The following is a 20,389-nucleotide window of genomic DNA, read 5'->3' as shown; positions in this document are numbered from 1 at the left end:
GCCCTTGCGGCGGACCGTCCGCGACACTAGGGTGAGCCTCGGACAGAACCAATGCAAAAACACAAGTCTACACTATGGACCATCCGATGGAAAAGCAAGCACCGTCCGAGACCAAGCGCGGACCGTCCGGCCTCAGGCGCGGACCGTCCAGTCGGTGAAGAACCGAAAAACCCGAAGGTGACGGGTTCGGTAAAATGAATTATAGCGTCCTCGCGGACCGTCCGGGGTGCATGACCGGACCGTCCACGACTACCTTTTATCTGACATCTGACGATGCATTAAATGTTATATAGTCGTTGATATAGCCGTTACTGCTGACCGTTGTGATTTCAGCCGTTGATGTGCAGGGGCGGACCGTCCGGACCAGGGGCGCGAACCGTCCGCGGTCGGCACAAAAGGAGCAACGGCTAGGGAGGCTATAAATACAACCCCAACCACCTCCATTCACTTCATCCAAGCATTCCAATCTTTCACATTCAATACAAGAGCTAGCAATCCATTCAAAGACATAATCAAAGCTTCCAATCTCTCCAAGTTCCATAATTGAGACAAGTGATCATTAGTGATTAGAGACTTGAGAGAGAAAGTGATCTGTGTGTTATTTGTCGCTCTTGTCGCTTGGCTTTTGCAATCGTGCTTTCTTATTCCCCATTCTTGTTCTCAAGACACTTGTAATCAAAGCAAGAGACACCAAGTTGTGGTAGTCCTTGTAGGGGTCTAAGTGACCCGTTTGATTAAGGAGAAAGCCCACTCGGTCTAAGTGACCGTTTGAGAGAGGGAAAGGGTTGAAAGGGACCCGGTCTTTGTGACCACCTCAACGGGGACTAGGTTCTTTGGAACCGAACCTCGGTAAAACAAATCACCGTGTTCATCCTCTTCATTTCTTGGTTGATTTGTTTTCCCTCTCCTTTGGACTCGGATTTAATTCTAACGCTAACCCCGGCTTGTAGTGTGTTTAAGTTTGTAAATTTCAGATTCCACCTATCCACCCCCCTCTTGGCGACTTTCAATTGGTATCAGAGCCCGGTACTTCATTAGAGTTTAACCACTCGAAGTGATGTCAGGAGGATCCGCCAAGACGGAGATGGAAACGGCCACAAGCCACAGGAAAGCTCCATCAAGGGGGTTCGGCGCTAAAGGAAGGGAGGAATCACCTCCCCACGTCAAGTCGCACCAGAGTGGCGACAAGAAGAAGAAGATGAAAAAAGTGGTCTACTACGAGACCTATTCTTTGTCGCCCTCCACCTTCGGCTCCGACACTCTGTCCATCACTTCTAAGCGCCATGAGGCAAGAAGTTTAGTAAGACCCCCTATGCTATCCTCGCATTTCTAAACGCACTCCTTTACTTTCTGTCCCATTAGGCAAACCACCGGTTTTTGACGGTGAAGATTATTGTATGTGGAGTGATAAAATGAGGCATCGTCTAACCTCACTCCACGCTAGCATTTGGGACATTGTTGAGTTTGGAGCGCTGGTACCATCCATGGGGGATGAAGGCTATGACTTGGATGAGGTCGCCCAAATCTGGCACTTCAACTCCCAAGCCACTACTATACTTCTCGCCTCTCTATGTCGAGAGGAGTATAATAAGGTGCAAGGGTTGAAGAGTGCCAAGGAGATTTGGGACGTGCTAAAGACCGCGCACGAAGGGGATGAGGTGACCAAGATCACCAAACGGGAGACGATCGAGGGGGAGCTCGTTCGATTCATTCTCAACCAAGGAGAGGAGCCACAAGCAATGTACAACCGACTCAAGACCTTGGTGAACCAAGTGCGCAACCTCGGGAGCACCAAATGGGATGACCATGAAATGGTCAAGGTTATTCTAAGATCACTTGTTTTTTGTAATCCTACACAAGTTCAATTAATTCGTGGTGATCCTAGATATAAGCTAATGTCTCCCGAGGAGGTTATAGGAAAGTTTGTGAGCTTTGAGTTGATGATCAAAGGCTCCAAACAAATCGTCGAGCAAGGCGACACCTCCACACCCGAGGTGCAACCTGTCGCATTCAAAGCGATAGAAGAAAAGAAAGAAGAGTCTACATCAAGTAGGCTCCCCATCAACGCCTCCAAGCTCGACAACGAGGAAATGGCGCTCATCATCAAGAGCTTCCGTCAAATCCTCAAGCAAAGGAGGGGGGAGGATTACAAACCCCGCTCCAAGAAAGTATGCTACAAATGTGGTAAGCCCGGTCACTTTATTGCTAAATGTCCTATATCTATTGATAGTGATAGGGACAACGACAAGAGGGGGAAGAAGAAGGAGAAGAAGAGATATTATAAGAAGAAGGGCGGCGATGCCCACGTATGTCGGGAATGGGATTCTGACAAAAGCACCACCAACTCCTCCTCTGACAAGGACGCCGCCAACATCGCCGTCAAGATCAGGAGCTATGGAAGCACTAGATGGACGGACCATGAGAGACTCTAATTTGTTGCCTCTCAAAACACAATGCTACCTAGCAAGACCCTGATCAACAAGATCAGGAGCTATGGAAGCACTAGATCAACAAGATCAGGAGCTATGGAAGCACTAGATGGACGGACCATGACGTCGTCCGACTCATGCTCAGGTCCTTCACTGTTCTTGATCCTCATCTTATGAACTCAATACGTGAGAATCCCAGGTACACAAAGATGACGCCCGAGGAAATACTCAGAAAGTTTGTAAGCGGGCGTATGATGATCAAGGAAGCAAGATACGTTGATGAGGCATTGAATGGCCCAATGCCCATCTACAAGCCTCAAACCATTGCTCTCAAAGCAACAAGTAGCAGGGAGGCACTACCTAGCAAGGTAGCACAAGTTGAGGCGGCCGGGCTAAACGAGGATGAGATGGCCCTAATCATAAAGCGCTTCAAGACCACATTGAAAGGACGCAAGGAGTACTCAAACAAAAACAAGGCAAAGGGAAAGCGCTCCTGCTTCAAGTGCGGTAAGACTGGTCATTTTATAGCAAATTGTCCCGATAACTCTAGTGACCAGGAACAAGGAAAGGACGGGAAGAAAGAGAAGCAAAAAGGCTATAGGAAGGCAAAGGGCGAGGCACACATCGGAAAGGAATGGGACTCGGACTGCTCATCTTCTGATTTCGACGACGAAGGACTCGCTGCCTCAACCTTCAACAAGTCCTTCCTCTTCCCCAACGAACGCCACACCTGCCTCATGGCAAAGGAGAAAAAGGTAAGTGTTCGTGAAACTCCTAAGTATACTACTTCAAGCGATGATGAATCTAGCGATGATGAAGTAGATTATATTGAATTATTTAAAGGTTTAGATAGATCAAAAGTAGATAAAATTAATGAATTGATTGATGCTTTAAATGAGAAAGATAGACTACTAGAGAGGCAAGAAGACATTCTGTATGAGGAACATGACAAGTTTGTTAGTGTTCAAAAGTCTCTTGCCTTAGAAATAAAGAGAAATGAATTACTATCTTCTGAGTTATCTACTTGCAATGAAACTGTGTCTAGCTTGAAGAGTATTAATGATGATTTAAATGCCAAGCTAGAAGTAGTTAATAAATCTAGTTCTTGTGTAGAGAATGTTGTAATTTTCAATAGATGTAAGGATTTTAATTTTGATGCTTGTAATGAACATTTAATTTCCATTTCTAAATTAAATGATGAAGTAGCAAGTCTTAATGCTCAACTTAAGACTTGCAAAAGTGACTTTGATAAATTAAAATTTGCTAGGGATGCCTACACTGTTGGTAGACACCTCTCAATTAAGGATGGGCTTGGCTTTTGGAAGGAAGCCAAGAACTTAACAAGCCAACGGGCTCCCATTCTCAACAAGCAGAAAGGGAAGGCCCCTATGGCTAGTTGCATTCAAAAGAATCATGCGTTCATTTATGATAGAAAAGTTTCTAGGAATACTCATTATAATAGGAGTTATGGTGCTTATGATTCACATGCTATGATTGCTTCAAGTTCTACTTTAGTGCATAGTAGAAGTAGGCCTAGGAAGGCAAATGTTATTCATCATGTGCCTAAGAAAATGCCTAATGAATCTGCTACTGTTTTTCATGCCTGCAACACCAGTTCTGTACTTTCATGTAAAAATAAGAAAGTGGTTGCTAGGAAGTTGGGGGCCAAATGCAAGGGAGACAAGACTTGCAATTGAGTCCCAAAGGATATTGTAACTAACCTTGTAGGACCCAACAAGAGTTGGGTACCTAAGACCCAAGCCTATTTTTTGCCTTGCAGGTTTATGCATCCGGGGGCTCAAGCTGGATTATCGACAGCGGATGCACAAACCACATGACGGGGGAGAAGAAGATGTTCACCTCCTACGTCAAGAGCAAAGATTCCCAAGATTCGATCATCTTTGGAGATGGGAACCAAGGCAAGGTTAAAGGTCTAGGAAAGATAGCTATTTCATCCGAGCATTCCATATCTAATGTGTTCTTAGTTGAATCACTAGGATACAACTTATTGTCTGTTAGTCAATAATGTAATATGGGATATAATTGTCTGTTTACCAATATATATGTGTCTGTCTTTAGAAGGAGTGATGGTTCACTAGCTTTTAAGGGTGTACTAGACGGCAAACTCTATTTAGTTGATTTTTCAAAGGAGGAGGCCGATCTAGATGCATGCTTAATTACTAAGACCAGCATGGGCTGGCTGTGGCATCGGCGTTTAGCACATGTTGGAATGAAGAACCTTCAAAAACTTCTAAAGGGAGAACACATGTTAGGTCTAACCAATGTATCTTTCGAAAAAGATAGACCTTGTGCAGCTTATCAAGCAGGTAAACAGGTGGGAAGTACTCATCACAGCAAGAACGTGATGACCACGTCAAGACCTCTATAGCTACTTCATATGGACCTCTTCGGACCTGTCACCTACCTTAGCATCGGGGGAAGTAAGTATGGTCTTGTTATTGTTGATGATTTTTCCCGCTTCACTTGGGTATTCTTTTTGCAGGATAAAACAGAAACCCAAGGGACCCTAAAGCGCTTTCTAAGGAGAGCTCAAAATGAATTTGAGCTCAAGGTGAAAAAGATAAGGAGCGACAACGGGTCCGAGTTCAAGAGTCTTCAAGTGGAGGAGCACCTTGAGGAGGAAGGAATCAAGCACGAGTTCTCCGCTCCCTACACACCACAGCAAAACGGTGTGGTAGAAAGGAAGAACAAGACGCTTATAGACATGGCGATGACAATGCTTGGAGAATTCAAGACGCCCGAGCGGTTTTGGTCGGAAGCTGTGAACACAGCTTGCCACGCCATAAACCGGGTCTACCTTCATCGCCTTCTCAAGAAGACCTCGTATGAACTTCTAACCGGTAACAAACCCAAGGTTTCGTACTTTCGTGTATTTGGGAGTAAATGTTATATTCTAGTGAAGAAAGGTAGAAATTCCAAATTTGCTCCCAAAGTTGTAGAAGGGTTTTTACTAGGTTATGACTCAAATACAAAGGCGTATAGAGTCTTCAACAAATCATCGAGTTTGGTTGAAGTCTCTAGCGACGTTGTATTTGATGAGACTAATGGCTCTCTAAGAGAGCAAGTTGATCTTGATGATGTAGATGAAGATGATGTTCCAACGGACGCAATTTGCACCATGGCTATTGGAGATGTGCGACCACAGGAACAAAAAGAGCAAGATCAACCTTCTTCCTCAACAATGGTGCACCCCCCTACTCAAGATGATGAACAGGTTCATCAAGAAGAGGCGTGTGATCAATGGGGAGCACAATATGATCAAGCTATGGAGGAAGAAGCACCACATGCCCCTTCAACTCAAGTCCAAGCAACGATTCAAAGGAATCATCCCGTCGACCAGATTTTGGGTGATATAAGCAAGGGAGTAACCACTCGCTCTAGATTAGCTAATTTTTGTGAGCATTACTCGTTCGTCTCTTCTATTGAGCCTTTTAGGGTAGAAGAGGCCTTGCTAGATCCGTACTGGGTGTTGGCCATGCAAGAAGAGCTCAACAACTTCAAGCGAAATGAAGTTTGGACACTGGTGCCTCGTCCTAAGCAAAACGTTGTGGGAACCAAGTGGGTGTTTCGCAACAAGCAAGACGAGCACGGGGTGGTGACACGAAACAAGGCTCGACTTGTGGCAAAAGGTTATGCCCAAGTCGCAGGTTTGGATTTCGAGGAGACTTTTGCTCCTGTGGCTAGGCTAGAGTCTATTCACATTCTATTAGCCTATGCTGCTCACCACTCTTTCAGGTTGTTCCAAATGGATGTGAAGAGCGCTTTTCTCAATGGGCCAATCAAGGAGGAGGTGTACATGGAGTAACCCCCTGGCTTTGAGGATGAATGGTACCCCGACCACGTGTGTAAGCTCTCTAAGGCGCTCTATGGACTTAAGCAAGCCCCAAGAGAATGGTATGAATGCCTTAGAGATTTTCTAATTGCTAATGCTTTCAAGGTTGGGAAAGCCGATCCAACTCTTTTCACTAAGACTTGTGATGGTGACCTATTTGTGTGCCAAATTTATGTCAATGACATAATATTTGGTTCTACTAACCAAAAGTCTTGTGAAGAGTTTAGCAGGGTGATGACACAGAAATTCGAGATGTCTATGATGGGCGAGTTGAACTACTTCCTTGGGTTCCAAGTGAAGCAACTTAAGGATGTCACCTTCATCTCTCAAATGAAGTACACGCAAGACTTGCTCAAGCGGTTCAGGATGAAGGATGCCAAGCCCGCGAAGACGCCAATGGGAACCGACAGACATGTCGACCTCAACAAAGGAGGTAAGTCCGTTGATCAAAAGGCATACCGGTCTATGATAGGGTCTCTACTTTATTTATGTGCTAGTAGACCGGATATTATGCTTAGCATATGCATGTGTGCTATATTTCAATCCGACCCAAGGGAGTGTCACCTTGTGGCCGTTAAGCAAATTCTTAGATTTTTAGCTGCTACGCTTTGTTCGGGATCTGGTATCCAAAAGGGTCTACCTTTGACTTAATTGGATATTCAGACTCCGATTATGCCGTGTGCAAGGTCGATAGGAAGAGTACATCAAGGATGTGCCAATTCCTAGGAAGGTCCCTGGTGTCTTGGAGTTCTAAGAAACAAACTTCCGTTGCCCTATCCACCGCTGAGGTCGAGTATGTTGCTGTAGGACAGTGTTGCGCGCAACTACTTTGGATGAGGCAAACCCTCCGGGACTTTGGCTACAATCTGAGCAAAGTCCCACTCCTATGTGACAATGAGAGTGCAATCCGCATGGTGGATAATCCTGTTGAACACAGCCGCACAAAGCACATTGACATCCGGCATCACTTTTTGAGAGACTACCAGCAAAAGGGAGATATCGAAGTGTTTTATGTTAGCACCGAGAACCAGCTAGCCGATATCTTTACCAAGCCTTTAGATGAGAAGACCTTTTGCAGGCTGTGTAGTGAGCTAAATGTCTTAGATTCGCGTAACTTGGATTGATCCATAACATACATGTGTTTTATGCCTTTGATCATGTTACCTTATGCATTTATATGATTTACTGCTTATTTATGGTGCTCAAGTTGTGCAAGAAATCCCCGGACCTCACAAGTCCATGTGTGAGTGATGCACATATTTAGGGGGAGATGTGCTACAACTTGACCCTTTGAGACTAAGCATGTGTTTGAGTTCACTTGATTTAGTCTCAAGAGTGAATTGAAAGGGAAAGGTGAACTTGGACCATGCAAGACTTCCACTGCACTCCGATGTGAGGGTAATTCACTCCAAGTTCATATCTATGCTCTTATTGCCTTTTTGCTCTTAATTGACAATATTGGTGAGGCAATGGGGTTAAAGGGCCAATAATGATCCCGTTTTGGTGCTTAATGCCAAAGGGGGAGAAACTAAGGCCAAAGCAAATGGATCAGCTACCACTTGAGAAATTTGAAAATAGTAGAGTTAGCACTTTTGATTTGTCAAAATACTTGTATGTGCAAAATTTGGTCTCTTGTGAGGAGAATATTTGATTATGGGAAAAGGGGGGAGTTTTTTTGGCTCTTGATCAATTTTCTCTCGGAATACCTCTCGTTATGCCTAAACAAGTGTGTTTAACTTAGAGACAGGAAAATGAGTTTGATTTCAAAAACAAACCAAGTGGTGGCAAAGAATGGTCCAAATATGCCAAATTTGAATAAAAAACAATTTTTGTTCTCAAGTATATAGATGTTGCACTTCTATTGGTTGCTTTTTGATGTGTTGGCATAAATCACCAAAAATGGGGAGATTGAAAGGGAAATGTGCCCTTGGGCCATTTCTAGTACATTTTGGTGATTAAGTGCCCAACACATATTGAGTGAGTAATTATGTGCCAAATGATGAATGAAGTGCAAATCAAAAAGAAGGTATGATTCTAGACTTAGTACATTGGTTTTTGTGTACTAATATATTTGTCTAAGTGCTAGAATCAAAGAAAAGGAGAACTTGGCTCGAAGCAGCCAAGACTCAGTTCAGTCTGGGTGCACCAGACTGTCCGGTGGTGCACCGGACAGTGTCCGGTGGTGCAGGCTGGCTTCTGGCGAACTGGCCACTCTCGAGAATTCGTCGGCGGCGTACGGCTATAATTCACCGAACTGTCCGGTGGTGCACCGGACTGTCCGGTGAGCCAACGGCCGCCAGCACAACGGTCGGCCGCGCAATCCGCACGCGACGCGTGGCCCCATCCAACGGTCGGCTGGGGCACCGGACTGTCCGGTGTGCACCGGACAGTGTCCGGTGCGCCAACCAGCCCAAAGATCCAACGGTCGGCTGCGCCAGGAATGGAAGGAGATTCGCACCGGACATGCTACAGTGGTTGTCCGGTGCGCCACCCGACAGAAGGCAAGAATTGCCTTCCTTGTTGGGTTCCAACGGCTCCTAGCTGCCTTGGGGCTATAAAAGGGACCCCTAGGCGCATGGAGGAGTAATACAAACATTCTTTGATCATTCCTAAGCACCAAGACTCCATTCTTGCGCATTCGATTGTTTGAGATAGTGACTTGAGCCTTATTTGAGTAGAGAACTCCTCGAGTTGTGTTGTGAGCTCAAGTTGTGGCTTTGTGTGCGTGATTGTGCTCTTGCTTTGAGTCTTGTGTGTGTTGCTCTCCCCTCCCTTACTTCCGTGCTTCTTTGTGATCATCAATTGTAAGGGCGAGAGGCTCCAAGTTGTGGAGATTTCTTGCGAACGGGAGATAGTAAAAGAAAGGAAAACACCATGGTATTCAAGTTGATCACTGGATCACTTGAAAGGGGTTGAGTGCGACCCTCGTCCAGTGGGACGCCACAACGTGGAGTAGGCAAGTGTTATACTTGGCCGAACCACAGGATAAATCACCGTGTCTCTTGTGCTTATTTTCTTCGTGACCATTGTGTTTCACAAGAGCTTGATCCTTAGCCACTTGATTCTATTGAGCTAACACTTAACCAAGTTTTGTGTCCACAAGTATTTGATTTTACAGGATCACCTATTCACCCCCCTCTAGGTGCTCTCAATCACCAACTGTAACATCCCAAAATCCTAACTTTGGAATTTCATAAAAAGTTTGTCCAAAATATTTGAGTTAAAGATTGGAACTAGGATTCAACTTGAAACGAGAAAACGAATGAATAAGAACTTTATTAGGTTAGTAAATATTTCTTGGAAATAAGTAAGTGGAAATATTATATATATTATTTTTATTATTTTATCCAAGATAGATTGGAGTCTCAAAACTAAAAGTCAAACTTGAAAATATTTTAATAAACGTAAAGATTTCTAATTTCGGATGAGTTAATTATTCTTTTCTCTCTCTCATGAATTACGCATCGATATTATTCAAATAATAAAATAAATAATAAAATAATTATCACATCATACTGGGATTATTTTGTTTGTTAAAACTTATAATTGAATTAATTTGAAGTTCAAATTCAAAAGAATAAAGAATGGGAAAGAAAATAGGAAATAATAAAGAAAAAGGGGGAAACAAGACCTATTTGGGCCGAATCTACCGTGGCCCATCCCATCGGAACGACCACCACGCGCGCTCCTGTGGCCAATGAACGGTGGGACCCGCGGGTCGGGCGCTTGACGTTGTGCGCGCGAAGACAATGACATTTGGGGCCCGATTGTCTGATGTGTCTCCTTCACCGTAACAACCCCTCCGCGTTTGCCGCCGCGCGCCACCAAATCCTAGTGTTCCGGTCTCAGCGGTTCCTGGAAAGCTGGGGGAACTCCGGGCCGCGGGCGTATCCTACCTCCTAGCTGCGACTCGGACTCACGGCTAGCAACGGAATCCTGCTCGCCCAAATTCCGCACCGAGCTCCTCGGCGCAATTTTCTTCCCCACGCCTCTATAAAAGTACCCGCGCAGCAGAAGCATGGAGAGCTTGGGCGTCGATGCTTGTGCTCTGGCATCGCGCTGCCGTAACCGAGCACCAAGAGCGAGAAGAGGGATAAAACGGGATGTCGAACGCGCCGTCGCCATCGATTCAAGGACCTATGGCCGTTCGGAGCATGAAGATAGATCTATGGGCTTCGCCATGTGCTCAGGGGCGTGCTCGATGCGGCGCTGGGAGCAAAGACCGGCTGGTTGTCGAGGAATTTCTCACCGTCGTTCGTGTGCCGCCATAGATCCGCCCCGCCCGTGGTCGGGGTATCTCGACTTCCTAGCTGCGGGTAAGTGTGCCCTATACCTGCTCGTCGTAGTCTCAGCAACGTGTAGCTTTGTTTCAATTCGATGGTGACCACTGGGAGAAGCTCCTCGCTCGGTCCTAGTCATGGCGCTCCGCCGCGGTGGGCTTGCCGTCGAGATTGGGGATGAACCGGGGAAGGGAGCCTTGTGCTAGCCGTCGGATCCTTTTGCTGCGGTGGGGATTAGATCTGGTAGAGTTTCGTCCGCGTCCGTTCGTTGGCGATCGGATGGATCGCGGGGGACCTCTGGTATTTAAAATGTGGATCGTTGGATTGCGAACCGTCGGCCAGGATACGATACCGGTTCGCAGTTGATGCCGATCTAATCAGGATCGTTCATCCATGATCCTGTGGCCTATATCACCCCGTACCCCTTTCGCCAGTTAATTTTGCACAAGAACCCCTCGGTTTACCTAAAAACAACCCGCGGTCCACGTAGTTGGGTTCTGTTTCTTGGTGGCACTTGCGCTGAGGCCCCTGGATTTCCGTTTATTAGTGTGCGTGGACCAGAGACAGATGAATTCATTTTAGAAATGATTTTCAATACAAAATTAATTGCAGAAACTTATTTAATTCTTAGAAAATTCATTTGAAGTCCAAATTAATCCATTTCAATTCCTATAATCCTATAATAATGTTGTTTATTACCCTGTATCTTTGTTTTGACATGAAAATGGTATTAAAATTTATCTCTTAATTAATCTCGTATCAAATACATAAAACCTTAGGAAATCCATAACTTAATAACCTTAGCTCCGAATTTAGTGATTCTTGTTCCAACGATCTCGTAGCAACGCGTAGATTATTATTACATAGTTTATTCTTATGTTTGGTGTGATGTTAATTTTGCCTATACCATGTTAGTTTGTATTTCTACGACTAGCGTGAGGTCACGAGTCACCTGAAGATCATCCTGGTATCTGGAATCTCAAGTCCCAGGCAAGTTGTGCCCTTGATCACTTCTTTTACCCACTCATGTTCTAATTAATCATAATGATCTGCATAGGTTAATTTTGATGGGACCCAATAGGTCACCCTAGTTTGTTTATCCTGAATACCTTGTTTACCCCTGAATCACTTGGGTAGTTCTGCTACTGCTTTATATGGTTTTGGGTTAATATTTCATTATATCTATGTTCCAATTATGTTGTTATTTTTTTTATGTTCATGACAAGATCATTAAATGTTAATTGGAACATAGAGCTTAACTTGAGAAACACGTGCCACCACAAGGGTTTATGGACGCCCTTGGCTGATTAATTAGGAAAGCTAGTGGAGGACTACCTTACCCGAAAGGGGCAAGGGCAGTAGGGGAGTGGTCAGTGTAGGGAGGCCCTCGGGAGGATTTTGCTGCGATGGCGGTCCTGCAAGGGATTCCTGCATTGGAGCTTCCTATAAACTGTAGCGGGTTTTCTGAAGCTAGTGGAACTTTGTAAAGGCCTCGTAGTGTTACTCTGCCTCGTCTCCTCGGTAGAGGTGTATGGGAAGTCGCGATCCCTTGGCAGATGGGTAACATGACTTGTGGGTAAAGGGTACCACCTCTGCAGAGTGTAAAACTGGTATACTAGCCGAGCTCACGGTCATGAGCAGCTCAGGACTCTCTGATGATTAATTTATGGAACTAAATTCAATTTGTCATATGCATTGCATCGCAGGTGATGTTGTTACTTTTGTTCTACTATTTAATTGGGTTGGTATTTACTTATACTTAGTAATTGCTAATAAAATTTTGACCAACTTTAAAAGCAATGCTCAGCTCTAACCATCCTCTTTGGTAAGCCTTACACTTCACGTGAGCTCCCACCTTTGGCGAGTTCATGCACATTATTCCCCACAACTTGTTGAGCGATGAACGTATGTGAGCTCACTCTTGCTGTCTCACACCCCCCCACAGGTCAAGAACAGGTACCACAGGATGAGGCGCGTGGAGGATGCTGCGATGTGTTCGTGAGAGTTCTAGGTCATCGTCTCCCAGTCAACTTTGGGTTGCTGGACCGTTGTCTCCTTATAATGTAATTATTTATTTATTTTGTATAGAACTTCTGTTATGTAGTAAAGATGTGACATTCGATCCTGTGCCATGATTCATCATATGTGTGAGACTTGGTCCCAGCACACCTGGTGATTATGTTTACGCCCGGGCTTTGGACCCCTAAAACCCGGGTGTTACAGAAGTGGTATGAGAGGAATGTTGACTGTAGGACGAAACCTAGATAGAAATGGACATAACCATTATCTACTTACCTTTGCTACTCTGATTCTTTCTAAACTTATCTTAATCTTTTCTCATCTATTTCCGCTTTACTCTGATTATTCTTACCTTTTCATTCTAAAGACAAATGTGGATTTCACACTTTGAAATCCTGTACCTAAAGTGACCTTTAAGAATAGGAGACATACTCCTAGGAACAAAAACAAAAAAACTATTTTTATAGTTAACTATACGCTTGAGTGTTTGTTCTTATGATACTTGTTTGATTTGGATCTTTGATTGCGTGTGATGAGTTGTGGAGTAATGTCCACAATTACATCTGCATATACATATAGGGAAAAAATACTTATAAAATAACTAGATAAACTAGATTATCCCTCATTAAAGTATCTAGCCTAACAATATCTATCTCATCTTGAAAGATTCTATCTTTATGGATCCATCATATCCTAATAAGCATACTTATCCACCCTAGTTTAACAACCATGATCTAACGCAAATTAATTAGATCATATCTAGTCAAACTAGTCATACCAATCTAATCTAGATCCTATCTAATCTATTATGATCTAATCTAAAGTAAGATACTTAATGCTGGTACAAAAGATAAGGCCATAACCCCCCATGCACTTGAAACTTCTAGTGTCTTAGACCAACTCAGCCACATGCATGAGATCTAACCCAACCAATAGAGTCTTGATGGATTGCATAATCTATCAAACCCCACCTGACATCAAACCAAATTTTGACCTACATCATGTAGTCTATCTCATCCATAACTATCTTAACCATATTCCCCCAGCTCTGATGATATACACCGACCCCGACTCAATGAGACCAAGATCGGAAAAGAACAAGATCAACCTCGTCAAGGAAGGAGAGAAGTCCAAATCGATCTTCAGATGCATTACCACCCAACAAGGAGTTCTTTCTCACCATAAACTTTTTACCCCAAGCTATTCTTGCCCTAACTTATCCATCTCTTATATCATACCTAATAAGTAGCTAGATACCTATCACCCATTAAGGACTATTAGAAAAAGGGAAATTCTTAAATTTTTAACTAATGGAAACTAAAAGCTAATTTACACATCAATTTCTCTATATTCCTTTTCTAACTAATCTCGAGGACGAGATTTCTGTTAAGGGGGGTAGGATTTGTAACATCCCAAAATCCTAACTTTGGAATTTCATAAAAAGTTTGTCCAAAATATTTGAGTTAAAGATTGGAACTAGGATTCAACTTGAAACGAGAAAACGAATGAATAAGAACTTTATTAGGTTAGTAAATATTTCTTGGAAATAAGTAAGTGGAAATATTATATATATTATTTTTATTATTTTATCCAAGATAGATTGGAGTCTCAAAACTAAAAGTCAAACTTGAAAATATTTTAATAAACGTAAAGATTTCTAATTTCGGATGAGTTAATTATTCTTTTCTCTCTCTCATGAATTACGCATCGATATTATTCAAATAATAAAATAAATAATAAAATAATTATCACATCATACTGGGATTATTTTGTTTGTTAAAACTTATAATTGAATTAATTTGAAGTTCAAATTCAAAAGAATAAAGAATGGGAAAGAAAATAGGAAATAATAAAGAAAAAGGGGGAAACAAGACCTATTTGGGCCGAATCTACCGTGGCCCATCCCATCGGAACGACCACCACGCGCGCTCCTGTGGCCAATGAACGGTGGGACCCGCGGGTCGGGCGCTTGACGTTGTGCGCGCGAAGACAATGACATATGGGGCCCGATTGTCTGATGCGTCTCCTTCACCGTAACAACCCCTCCGCGTTTGCCGCCGCGCGCCACCAAATCCTAGTGTTCCGGTCTCAGCGGTTCCTGGAAAGCTGGGGGAACTCCGGGCCGCGGGCGTATCCTACCTCCTGGCTGCGACTCGGACTCGCGGCTAGCAACGGAATCCGTGCTCGCCCAAATTCCGCACCGAGCTCCTCGGCGCAATTTTCTTCCCCATGCCTCTATAAAAGTACCCGCGCAGCAGAAGCATGGAGAGCTTGGGCGTCGATGCTTGTGCTCTGGCATCGCGCTGCCGTAACCGAGCACCAAGAGCGAGAAGAGGGATAAAACGGGATGCCGAACGCGCCGTCGCCATCGATTCAAGGACCTATGGCCGTTCGGAGCATGAAGATAGATCTATGGGCTTCGCCAGGTGCTCAGGGGCGTGCTCGATGCGGCGCTGGGAGCAAAGACCGGCTGGTTGTCGAGGAATTTCTCACCGTCGTTCGTGTGCCGCCATAGATCCGCCCCGCCCGTGGTCGGGGTATCTCGACTTCCTAGCTGCGGGTAAGTGTGCCCTATACCTGCTCGTCGTAGTCTCAGCAACGTGTAGCTTTGTTTCAATTCGATGGTGACCACTGGGAGAAGCTCCTCGCTCGGTCCTGGTCATGGCGCTCCGCCGCGGTGGGCTTGCCGTCGAGATTGGGGATGAACCGGGGAAGGGAGCCTTGTGCTAGCCGTCGGATCCTTTTGCTGCGGTGGGGATTAGATTTGGTAGAGTTTCGTCCGCGTCCGTTCGTTGGCGATCGGATGGATCGCGGGGGACCTCTGGTATTTAAAATGTGGATCGTTGGATTGCGAACCGTCGGCCAGGATACGATACCGGTTCGCAGTTGATGCCGATCTAATCAGGATCGTTCATCCATGATCCTGCGGCCTATATCACCCCGTACCCCTTTCGCTAGTTAATTTTGCACAAGAACCCCTCGGTTTACCTAAAAACAACCCGCGATCCACGTAGTTGGGTTCTGTTTCTTGGTGGCACTTGCGCTGAGGCCCCTGGATTTCCGTTTATTAGTGTGCGTGGACCAGAGACAGATGAATTCATTTTAGAAATGATTTTCAATACAAAATTAATTGCAGAAACTTATTTAATTCTTAGAAAATTCATTTGAAGTCCAAATTAATCCATTTCAATTCCTATAATCCTATAATAATGTTGTTTATTACCCTGTATCTTTGTTTTGACATGAAAATGGTATTAAAATTTATCTCTTAATTAATCTCGTATCGAATACATAAAACCTTAGGAAATCCATAACTTAATAACCGTAGCTCCGAATTTAGTGATTCTTGTTCCTACGATCTCGTAGCAACGTGTAGATTATTATTACATAGTTTATTCTTATGTTTGGTGTGATGTTAATTTTGCCTATACCATGTTAGTTTGTATTTCTACGACTAGCGTGAGGTCACGAGTCACCTGAAGATCATCCTGGTATCTGGAATCTCAAGTCCCAGGCAAGTTGTGCCCTTGATCACTTCTTTTACCCATTCATGTTCTAATTAATCATAATGATCTGCATAGGTTAATTTTGATGGGACCCAATAGGTCACCCTAGTTTGTTTACCCTGAATACCTTGTTTCCCCTGAATCACTTGGGTAGTTCTGCTACTGCTTTATATGGTTTTGGGTTAATATTTCATTATATCTATGTTCCAATTATGTTGTTATTTTATTTATGTTCATGACAAGATCATTAAATGTTAATTGGAACATAGAGCTTAACTTGAGAAACACGTGCCACCACAAGGGTTTATGGACGCCCTTGGCTGATTAATTAGGAAAGCTAGTGGAGGACTACCTTACCCAAAAGGGGCAAGGGCAGTAGGGGAGTGGTCAGTGTAGGGAGGCCCTCGGGAGGATTTTGCTGCGATGGCGGTCCTGCAAGGGATTCCTGCATTGGAGCTTCCTATAAACTGTAGCGGGTTTTCTGAAGCTAGTGGAACTTTGTAAAGGCCTCGTAGTGTTACTCTGCCTCGTCTCCTCGGTAGAGGTGTATGGGAAGTCGCGATCCCTTGGCAGATGGGTAACATGACTTGTGGGTAAAGGGTACCACCTCTGCAGAGTGTAAAACTGGTATACTAGCCGAGCTCACGGTCATGAGCAGCTCAGGACTCTCTGATGATTAATTTATGGAACTAAATTCAATTTGTCATATGCATTGCATCGCAGGTGATGTTGTTACTTTTGTTCTACTATTTAATTGGGTTGGTATTTACTTATACTTAGTAATTGCTAATAAAATTTTGACCAACTTTAAAAGCAATGCTCAGCTCTAACCATCCTCTTTGGTAAGCCTTACACTTCACGTGAGCTCCCACCTTTGGCGAGTTCATGCACATTATTCCCCACAACTTGTTGAGCGATGAACGTATGTGAGCTCACTCTTGCTGTCTCACACCCCCCCACAGGTCAAGAACAGGTACCACAGGATGAGGCGCGTGGAGGATGCTGCGATGTGTTCGTGAGAGTTCTAGGTCGTCGTCTCCCAGTCAACTTTGGGTTGCTGGACCGTTGTCTCCTTATAATGTAATTATTTATTTATTTTGTATAGAACTTCTGTTATGTAGTAAAGATGTGACATTCGATCCTGTGCCATGATTCATCATATGTGTGAGACTTGGTCCCAGCACACCTGGTGATTATGTTTACGCCCGGGCTTTGGACCCCTAAAACCCGGGTGTTACACCAACAAAGGGGGATATCGAGATAGCTTATGTTAGCACCAAAGAACAACTAGCCGATATCTTTACCAAGCCATTAGATGAGAAAACCTTTACCAAACTTAGGAATGAGCTAAACATTCTTGATTCCTGGAACTTTGATTGAAACTTTGCATACATAGCTCATTTATATACCTTTGATCATATCTCTTTCACTTTGGTACAAATGCATAACTCTCATTATTTATGTACCAAGGCTATGACTAATGTGTTTCAAGTATATTTCTACTAAGTCATAGATTGAAAGGGAAATGGAGTTTTCGGCGAAGACAAGGCTTCCACTCTACTCTATCGGTATCATTTACGCTTCGCCGTCACTCCACACCACTCTTCGATTGGTATAATCTTCACTCATATTTTATTTACCAATGGAGGAGAAAGTAAGAAGGGCTCTCAAAAGTCTCCGTTTTTGGTGATTCATGCCAAAGGGGGAGAGAGTATTAGCCCAAAGCAAAAGGATCGCATCACCACCTAAAATTTTCAAAATTTTCAAAAGAACGTTTTCAATTGGTATCTTGTTAAGTGTTATACTTCAAATTGGTATGATATTTCCAATTGATATCTATTAAAACCCTCTTGAAAACTAAGAGGAGAATTTCATTCAGGGGGAGTTTTGGTTAAGTCAAAGGAAAAGCATTTGAAGCAGGGGGAGAAATTTCAAATCTTATTCATATACCTTTGACTATTTGCAAAAGACTTTGAAAAGATTTTTCCAAAAGAATTTGCAAAAACAAAACATGTGGTGCAAATGTGGTCCAAAATGTTAAATATCAAATCAAACTTATATACTTAGAAATGCTTTCACTTCAAAATAACTTATGCACATTTGTCAAAATGCAAACTAGTTACATTTCTACACTTTATATTTGCTTTGGTTTGTGTTGGCATCAATCACCAAAAAGGGGGAGATTGAAAGGGAAATAGTCTCAATATTTCCTATAATCAATTTTGGTGTTTGACGACCATCACAAATCTTGTGGACTAACCAGTTTGTCTAGTTGATCATTCTACAGGTGCATAAGTTCATCTACAACTATTCTAAAGTCGACTGTCCGGAATCAAACTAGTTGATCATTCCACAGGTGCATAAGTTCATCTACAACTATTCTAAAGTCGACTGTCCGGAATACCGTAGATTATTCCGGACTGGAGAAGCTTTTTTGGAAAATCACCTAAGCGCGGACCGTCCGGGCCCTTGCGGTGGACCGTCCGCGACACTAGGGTGAGCCTCGGACAGAACCAATGCAAAAACACAAGTCTACACTATGGACCGTCTGATGGAAAAGCAAGCACCGTCCGAGACCAAGCGCGGACCGTCCGATCGGTGAAGAACCGAAAAACTCGAAGGTGACGGGTTCGGTAAAATGAATTATAGCATCCTCGCGGACCGTCCGGGGTGCACGACCGGACCATTCGCGACTACCTTTATCTGACATCTGACGACGCACTAAATTTTATATAGCCATTGATATAGCCGTTAGTGCTGACCGTTGCGATTTCAGCCGTTGATGTGCAGGGGCGGACCGTCCGGACCAGGGACGCGGACCATCCGCGGTCGGTAGAAAAGGAGCAACGGCTAGGAAGTGGTTGAGGGCTATAAATACAACCCCAACCACCTCCATTCACTTCATCCAAGCATTCCAATCTTTCACATTCAATACAAGAGCTAGCAATCCATTCAAAGACACAATCAAAGCTTCCAATCTCTCCAAGTTCCACAATTGAGACAAGTGATCATTAGTGATTAGAGACTTGAGAGAGAAAGTGATTCGTGTGTTATTTGTCGCTCTTGTCGCTTGGCTTTTGCAATCGTGCTTTCTTCTTCCCCATTCTTGTTCTCAAGACACTTGTAATCAAAGCAAGAGACACCAAGTTGTGGTGGTCCTTGTAGGGGTCTAAGTGACCAGTTTGATTAAGGAGAAAGCTCACTCGGTCTAAGTGACTGTTTGAGAGAGGGAAAGGGTTGAAAGAGACCCGGTCTTTGTGACCACCTCAACGAGGACTAGGTTCTTTGGAACCGAACCTCGGTAAAACAAATCAACGTGTTCATCCTCTTCATTTTTTGGTTGATTTGTTTTCCCTCTCTTTTGGACTCGGATTTAATTCTAACGCGAACCCCGGCTTGTAGTGTGTTTAAGTTTGTAAATTTCAGATTCCGCCTATCCACCCCCTCTAGGCGACTTTCAGTTAGCGGATAATTAAAGACATAAACTAGATTTATTTGATTAGAATATTGTTTAGAGGTCAATTAAGCCTCTCTATAAAGGAAAAGTATATGTGTCAATCTAATCAAGCAAGAATTAAGAAAAATCATCCACCCTCACTCAGTCGTGGATAAGGCCCCTAACCGACCCTCTTGTGCCCCATGAATTCTAGCCGCCAGTCTGCCACGTTAACAGACTCAGTAGGGCATGTTTGTTTGTAGGGAGATGGGATTGGGGGATTAAATCCCTTCCTATTTAAAATTAAATAGAGAGGTATTTAATCCACAATCCCCCTCAATCCAGCACTAACCGAACAAACAATCCTATAGTGAAATCTTAGTCATCTTAGTCGGATAGTGTAGGTTTATAGATGTCTAAATAGGCCGGGTCGCCCGGTAAGCCCGTAACCTGACATGGTTTTGGCCCGGCCCGAACACGACCCAACACGGTAGTTACTAGGCTCGTGCCGGTCTGGCCTGAACACCGGGTCGTGCCTGGGCCTAAGGCACGACAGGCTCGACCAGGCATGGTCCGGTTCTATGTTTTCCAAATTTTTAACATAAATATCTATACTACACATTATTATAAGGTATAAAACATAAAAATACATGTGTATTATTGATTAAGTGGGTATAGATAGGCTTTTATTAAAGCCAACAATGAGAGTTAAAATTCCCATTTTTGTACATTTTTAACTTTTTGCTATTTTAAACGTGATGGGCAAGTATAAGCTCGTCGGACCATAGGCCAGTCCGGCAGTATAAATAGACTAATAGACCGTGCATAGGCCTCGTCAATGGCCTGCGTTCGGGCAGGCAAGGCCC

Source organism: Zea mays, chromosome 5, assembly GCF_902167145.1.
Source record: "Zea mays cultivar B73 chromosome 5, Zm-B73-REFERENCE-NAM-5.0, whole genome shotgun sequence".
Classification (NCBI taxonomy): Eukaryota; Viridiplantae; Streptophyta; class Magnoliopsida; order Poales; family Poaceae; genus Zea; species Zea mays.
Note: the sequence above shows the minus strand (reverse complement) of the source record.